At 37.2% G+C, this 7,482-nt stretch overlaps 1 long non-coding RNA gene and 1 pseudogene across 1 annotated transcript in view; both read right to left on the bottom strand.

The window, feature by feature from the left end:
- Window positions 1-7,482, bottom strand: part of LOC117286360 — a 55,015-nt gene that overhangs the window by 21,256 nt on the left and 26,277 nt on the right. The gene's annotated exons all lie outside the window — the stretch shown is intronic.
- LOC104856646 lies at window positions 5,218-7,207 on the bottom strand (annotated as a pseudogene).

A 7,482-nucleotide genomic window follows, 5' to 3' on the forward strand; every position in this document is an offset into this window, starting at 1 on the left:
TTTTGGAAAGATATCCAACAGAGGGATGGCTGGGAAAAATGGAAACTCTAATCCTAGTTCTTTGAGGTATCTCCATATTGACATACATAGTGGTCGCACCAGTCTGCACACCTACCAACAATGGAGAAGGGTTCCTTTCTCCTCACAACTGCGCCAATATTTGTTATTGTGTGAATTCTTGATAGCAGTCATTCTTTGTGAGGTGAGGTGGAATCTCAGTGTTGTTTTCATCTGCATCTTTCCAATGACCAGTGATGTGGAGCATTTTTTCATACATTTACTTGCTGCTTTTATTTCTTGGTCTGAGAAATGTCTGTTCATTTTGGATGCCCATTTTTGAATCGGGTCTTTATATTTGGGGGGGCTGATTGTTCTGAGTTCTTTATATATTTTCGATAATAATCCTTTGTCTGAGGAGCAGCTGGTAAAAAGTTTTCCCCACATTGTAGGCTGTCTCTTAGTTCTGTTGATGGTTTCTTTTGCAGTGCAGAAGCTTTTTAATAAGATGAGATCCCAGTTGTTGATTCTTTCTGCTAGTTCCTGTACTACTGAGGATTTGTTCGTAAAGTCTTTTCCTATGCCAATGTCTTCCAGAGTTCTGCCTAACTTATCTTAAAGCAAGTTTAGTGTTTTTGTTTTTATATTTAGATCTTTAATCCAGTTGGATTTTAATTTAGTGCATGGTGAGAGATCATGTTCTAGTTTTAATCTTTGGCAAGTTGAGATCGTTTTTCCAACACCATTTCTTAAAGAGGCTATCTTTCCTCCAGTGGGGACTGTCAGCTGCTTTGTCAAAGATGAGGTAGCTGAGTGCATCTGGAGTTGTTTTTGTGTCTTCCAATCTGTTCCACTGATCCACAGGTCTGTTCCTTTGCAAGTACCATGCTGTTTTTATCACAGTGGCTTTGTAGTATAGTTTCAAATTGGGAATTGTTATACCTGCTTCCATGTGTCTTTTGTCTAGGATGGCTTTTGCTATTCTAGGTCTCTTATGGTTCCAAATGAATTTTTGGATTCTTTTTTCTAGTTCTGTGAAGTATAGTGTTGGGATTTCAATTGGTATTGCATTGAATGTGTATAGCAGTTTTCACTATGTTGATTCTTCCTACCCAGGAGCAAGGGAGATCTTTCCATTTTTCTTATATCCTCCTTGATCTCTTTTTTCAGAGTGCTGTAGTTTTCAGTGTAGAGGTCTTTTGCTTCTTTTGTTAGATTGATTCCCAGATACTTCATTTTTTGGGTGCTATTGTGAAAGGAATTGTTTCCCTAATTCCTCTTTCAGTGAGTCTGTTACTTGTGTACAAGAAGGCTATTGATTTTTGGATGTTGACCTTGTATCCAGATACTCTGCTAAAAGTGTCTATTAAGTCAAGAAGTCTTTTGGTGGAGTTTTTTGGGTCTTCAATGTAGAGTATCATATCATCACCAAATAATGACAGTTTAACTTCTTCCTTTCCTATCTTTATTGCTTGAATTTCTTTCTCTTGTCTAATTGCTATGGCTAACGTTTCCAGAACTATATCGAAGAAGAGTGGTGATAGTGTGCATCCTTGTCTTGTTCCTGATTTTAACATGAAGGTTTTCAGTTTTGGGCCATTGAATATGATGTTGGCTGTTGGTTTTTCATAGATAGCCTTTATTAAGTTGAGATATAGATCATATATTCCAATTTTTGCAGGGTTTTTTATCATGAATGGGTTTTGAATTTTGTGAAATGCTTTTTCTGCATCTATCAAGAGGATCATGTGGTCCTTGTCCTTGACTTTGTTAATATAGTGTATTACATCTATTGACTTACCATATGTTGAACCATCCTTGCATCCCTGGAATAAATCCGACTTGGTCAGGATGTATGATCTTGTTGATGATCCTTTGTATTTTGTTTGCTAGTATCTTATTGAAGATTTTTTCATCTATATTCATTAAGGAGATTGGCCTGTAGTTCTCTTTTTTAGTTACATCTTTCCCAGGTTTGGGAATCAAAGTGATATTTGCTCCCAGGAATGATTTTGGAAGTATTGCTTCTCTTTCAATTTCATTGAAAAGTCTGAACAGTAATGGCAGTAGTTCTTTTCTAATATCTTGTAAAATTCAGCAGTGAATCCATCAGGACCTGGGCTTTTCTTTGGTGATAAGTTTTTTATTACATTTTCAATTTCACTGATTGTTATTGGGTGTTCAAAATGTTTTATCTTCTTTTTCAACTTTGGTAATTCATAAGTATCTAGAAATCTGTCCATTTCTTCTGTGTTTTCCATTTTATTAGAGTACAGGTTCTCATAGTATGTATTAATGATCCTCTGGATTTCTGTGGGATCTGTTGTGACTTCACGTTTTTCATTCCTGATTGCATGAATCTGAGCCTTTTCTTTCCTTTTTTTTGATAAGGTTTGCTAAGGGTTTATCAATTTTATTTATTCTTTCAAAACATCAACTTTTCCATTCATTTATTTTATATCATTTTCTTAGTTTCCATTGCATTGATTTCTGCTCTAATCATTATAATTTCCTCTCTTGTTCGAGCTTTGGGTTTTTCTTGCTCTTGTTTTTCTAGGAGTCTTAGAGTCATTGTTAGGTTGTTTATTTGAGTTTGCTCTGTTTTCCTAATGTGGGCATTCAGTGCTATGTATTTTCCATGTAGAACTGCTTTCATTGTGTCTCACAGATTCCTGTATGTTGTATTGGCATTTTCATTTATTTGTAAAAATTGTCTGATTCCTTAATTTCCTCTGTGATCCATTGATTGTTCAGGAGAGTGCTGCTCAATTTCTATGTGATTGTAAAGTTGCTACAGTTTCTTATGCTATTGATCTCCAGCTTAATTGCACTGTGATCTGATAATATACAGGGAATAACTTAAATTCTTTTCCATTTATTCAAACCTGTTTTGTGAGCTAGTATGTGATCCATCTTGGAGAATGACCCATGTGCAGCTGAAAAGAATGTATATTCTGATTTTGTGGGGTGGAACACTCTATAGATGTCTAATAAGTCCATACTTTCAAAAGCTTGGTTCAGTTCTAGTATTTCATTGTTGATTTTTTGCCTAGATGATCTGCCAATTTGTGATAGTGGGGTATTCAGATCCCCCACTACAATTGTATTAGTGCTTATTTGGTTTTTCATGTTACTTAATATTTGTTTTATATAGTTGGGGGCATTTATATTTGGTGCATATATGTTGATGATTGTCATCTCTTCCTCTTGGATTGTTCCCTTTACAAGGATATAGTGGTCTTCTTTGTCTCTCTTAATCAATTTTGGTTTGAAGTTTGCTTTGTCTGCCAATAAGATTGCTATTCCTGCTTTTTTCTGGGCTCCTGTCACATGGAGAATTGTTTTCCATCCTTTCACTTTCAGTCTATGGGCTTCTTTTTGCACTAGGTGTGTTTCTTGTATACAACATATTGTTGGATTTTTATTCTTAATCCATTCTGCCAATCTATTTTTCTTGATTAGCGAGTTGAGGCCATTGACATGGATAGTTATAACTGATATGTACTGACTTATTATTGTCAATGTTATTGTCCTTTTGTTGACTCTTTTTATTTTTTGTCCTTTCCTTCTATTTTCTTGCCTTGGCTATTTGATTTGCTCTGTTGAGCCTCATGGTGTTGTGATCTTCGTTGTCTTTTTCTAGGATACTGTTTAAAATTCTTTGTAATGCTGGTTTAGTATTCATGAAATTTCTCAAGTGCTCTTTGTCATGGAAGTATCTTACTTCTCTGTCCATTTTGAAAGAGAGTTTTGCAGGATACATCAGTCTTGGTTGTAGGTTGTTTTCTTTTAGGACTTGAAATACCTCACTCCAGGCTCTTCTTGACCTGAGTGTTTGTGTTGAAAAGTCTGCTGATTCTGATGGGCTTTCCTTTGCATGTGATTTCTTTTTTCTTACTGCTTGTAGTATTCTCTTCTTCTGTTGGGTTTCTGGGATCTTGATTATTATATGTCTAGGTGTAGATTTTTTTTTTGATCATGTCTAGTTGGTGTCCTATATGCCTCGCTTATCTGTATGTCTAACTCTTCCCCTCTATTCAGGAAGTTTTCAGTCATTAATTCTTTGAACAGCTTTTTAAAGTCATTTGCATTTTCTCTTGGTATTTCATGGATTCCTATCAGTCTTATGTTATTCTTCTTTGTATCATCTAGGAGTTGTTGGATCAATTTCTCATGCTCCTTTACTGTTTTTAAGAGACCTCTCTTTTCATGGTCACTGTCTGCTATCCTATCTTCTATATCTGAGATTCTATCTTTGCAATCTTTTATTCTGTTGCATATGCTTTCAATAGTTTTTAATCTCCTGGATATCTGTTTGAATCTGTTTAATGGATTCCATTTCTTTCCTATGTTGAGTGTTCATTGTTTCCATATCTTTCTTATTCTGGACCTTCATGGTTTCTATTATGTTCCTAAGCTCATCTATTTTTTTGTCAGTTTCTGTTCTGGATTCTCGAATCATGTCTTTCTTTTTGCTCACCATGTCTATGGTTATCTGGGAAATAATTTCTGTTTTGAATTTTTCTAGAGCTTGTTTGATCAGTTTTGTTACTTCCTTGTGCTGTGAGTTCTGTGTGTCCTGGAAGTTCACTATCAGACTTTTCATCCTCCTTTGCCCTACTGTTTGTCATTCGTGGACTGTCTTTGTGGCTTGCTTGAGTGTTTTCTCATCTTTATTTTTGCTGTTGGCTTGCCCTTGATTTAATCTCTGGGTCATTAAATCTTCCTGATATCATTGCGTCCCAGTCTTTGATTCTCTAATGACTTATAGACATTCTCATTTTCATAATTGAGAAAACAACTCATCAAATCAATCCCTATCCTTTATCCCTATCAATACAACCAGGAACATAATAGGATCAATCACCACCCTTTATAGCATGTCATGCCTCTGCAGAGTGCGTTCAAGGACTGACTCAATCAGGGGATCTAATAGCCTGGTGGGGGGCGACTACCCTCCTGGTTCTGTGTCAGAGCCAATCAGTGGCACCCATTGTAAATGGTGCAGCTCCAGAGGAGGCCCATAGTTTGGGCTGGGAGGCACAGCAAAGGTGACTCTGAGTCCAAGCCAGGGTAATGATGCAAAATTGTACATAATTGACTTTTGATAGTGTGCATTTTTTTGGCTGTTAGGTTATGTTATATTCTATTGATGCTATGATATTATTAAAATAAAATAAATGCAAAATAGAAAATAAAATAAATCCATTGGGAGCCCTACATATTGTTTTGGCTTGTCCTTGAACTGGAAATCAATTCTCTAAAGTGCGGGGCTCATCTTCATAGTTCACACAGTGCATTTTAGAGGTCTAATGATTGATGCAATGCGAGCGTTGGGTCAGCTTGTCATGTTTTCTTTATTCAATGTGAATTGGTTCCATTGCTATCAAAGCACTTAGCTGTTTCTGTGAAAAGGAAAGGATTAGCTCCAAACTGGACAGGCTTCTTTGTCTGATGACTTGATCAAGCCTTTTCTGTTCTTTTATATACTCAATCAGCTCATCTTTCATTCTTCTCATTGCCTCCTCCACAGCCTTCTCACTTTGCTTCTGCTCCTTTATTATTGCCACCTTAACAGTTTCCTGACTTATTTTACTTTGTTTTTGTATAGCTGTTTCAATGGCCTGAGATACTTTTTCTTGATCTTTTGCATGTTCTGTTTTTCATAATTCCCTTTCTTCTGCATGAGCCTTTTCCAAATTCTTTCTTTCTTCTTTGATGGCTTTCATAACTACCTCTTTCATTGCTTCTTGCTCCAGCTTTGTAGCAGATTCTGTTTCCTTATTTCTTTGCCTGTCTTCTTCCAAACATATTTCCAATATTTCCTTCTGTTCTTGAGATCTCTGATTCAAGGCTTCATTTTTTTCTTTTAACAGTTCCTTCTCTCTATCTAGCATTTCAAGGATCCTCTTATGCTGAGCATTTAGCAGCTCCTCACACCTGTGTGCCTGTTTCTCAATTGCAGTGATGTGCTGTTTTTCAATAGCTTCTACTGTTGCCTCGCTGAAAACTATATTAGTGCCTTCAGTTCTTTGTACCTATCTTGAAAGGAAATAGTTTCTTGCTCTTTTTCTTTTAGAACATCTTTTTCTAAGATACTGTGCTTTTCCATCAATGATTCCACATCCTTTTTAATCCTTTGTTTTTCTTCTTCAGACATTTTGAGTTTCATCTCCAGATCTAAAACTTTTTGCTGAAGCTGGATGTTTGATACTTTGCCTGCAGGACCCGCAGAATCATCCACAAAAGCAATTGTTCTATCACTTGTCTCATCCAATAAACCCAATGGAAAAAACAGGATGTCTAGATGAGGGAGTGCTGACTGCTGGACCTGCACTTTCAAAACAGCACCACTCACAATACTGTCATCCTTGTGCACGTTCTCTGGGGAGGAGACAATGGCATCAAGAGAAAGACAACCCACTGAAGGAGTTAAGTGGTCATGGTCCAAAACAAGCTCAGGAGAAGATGGTGACAGGTGGACTCTGGATATTTTATTCCACATTGGCATCAGTGCCACTGTCAGTGAGGCTGTATCATAAAATTCTGTGGGGGCTGCTCACAATGAAAATTGTATTTTTAACTGTAGGAAAGGTAGCCCAAGGAATAGCAGGGGATGTTGTTTGGGTCTCACTCTTTCCACCATCAAATGTCTCTGCAGCCTCAAAACCACCAAAATCATCATCATCCATTCTTCAAGTGGCACCATAAAACCAGATGTAGACTTCAAATCACATGTGACATCTCTAGCCAGTCATGCAGACAAGAATTATGCAAGCTGCTTCCACTGTGCCGTGCAGCCCGCACCAGCATTTGGACTGCACCGTACCAGACACAACTCTGCTGCGTGGGCTGTGGCCTCCAGAACCGAGCAGGGAGCTGAGCACCACCCGGCTGCCTGCACCTCTAAAAGTGATTCCTTTTTTAACACCATGGATTGAACTCAGGACCTTGCATTTGCAAGGCAGGCACAGTGCCACTGAGCTAAAGCCCTGGCCCTACAATAGTGATATTTTGATCCTATCCTAGGTTTATGTTCTTAACCTAAACTTGTTCCTTTTCCTTAAACACAGAATGCAGATACAGAGAACTTTGCTAAGGCACCTAGCTAATCGCCCCTCACCACTGGCTTCAAAGCCATGATCATCCTGTCTCAGCCTTTTCTGACACTGGGACTAAAGGAATACACCAACACATTTGACTTAGACCTTTTACATTGAGAAAATTACATACAAAAATAATTTTGAAGGCCAGCAATTTAGCTTAGTGGTGTTGCTGCCCGTCTCACATGCACAAGGTCCCAAGTTCAATCCCCAGCACAAAATAATAAAATAATAAAATAATAATAATAATAATAATAATAATAATAATAATAATAATACCAGGTAATAAATCTGGAAGTACTAAACGACATCTGCATACCTTTCACAAATAGTTTGAGATAAGGTCTTATTAAGTTAAATAGGCTGGCCTTAATTTTGTTTT

Source organism: Fukomys damarensis, unplaced genomic scaffold, assembly GCF_012274545.1.
Source record: "Fukomys damarensis isolate Sample0158 unplaced genomic scaffold, DMR_v1.0_HiC HiC_scaffold_16, whole genome shotgun sequence".
NCBI classification, from domain to species: domain Eukaryota; kingdom Metazoa; phylum Chordata; class Mammalia; order Rodentia; family Bathyergidae; genus Fukomys; species Fukomys damarensis.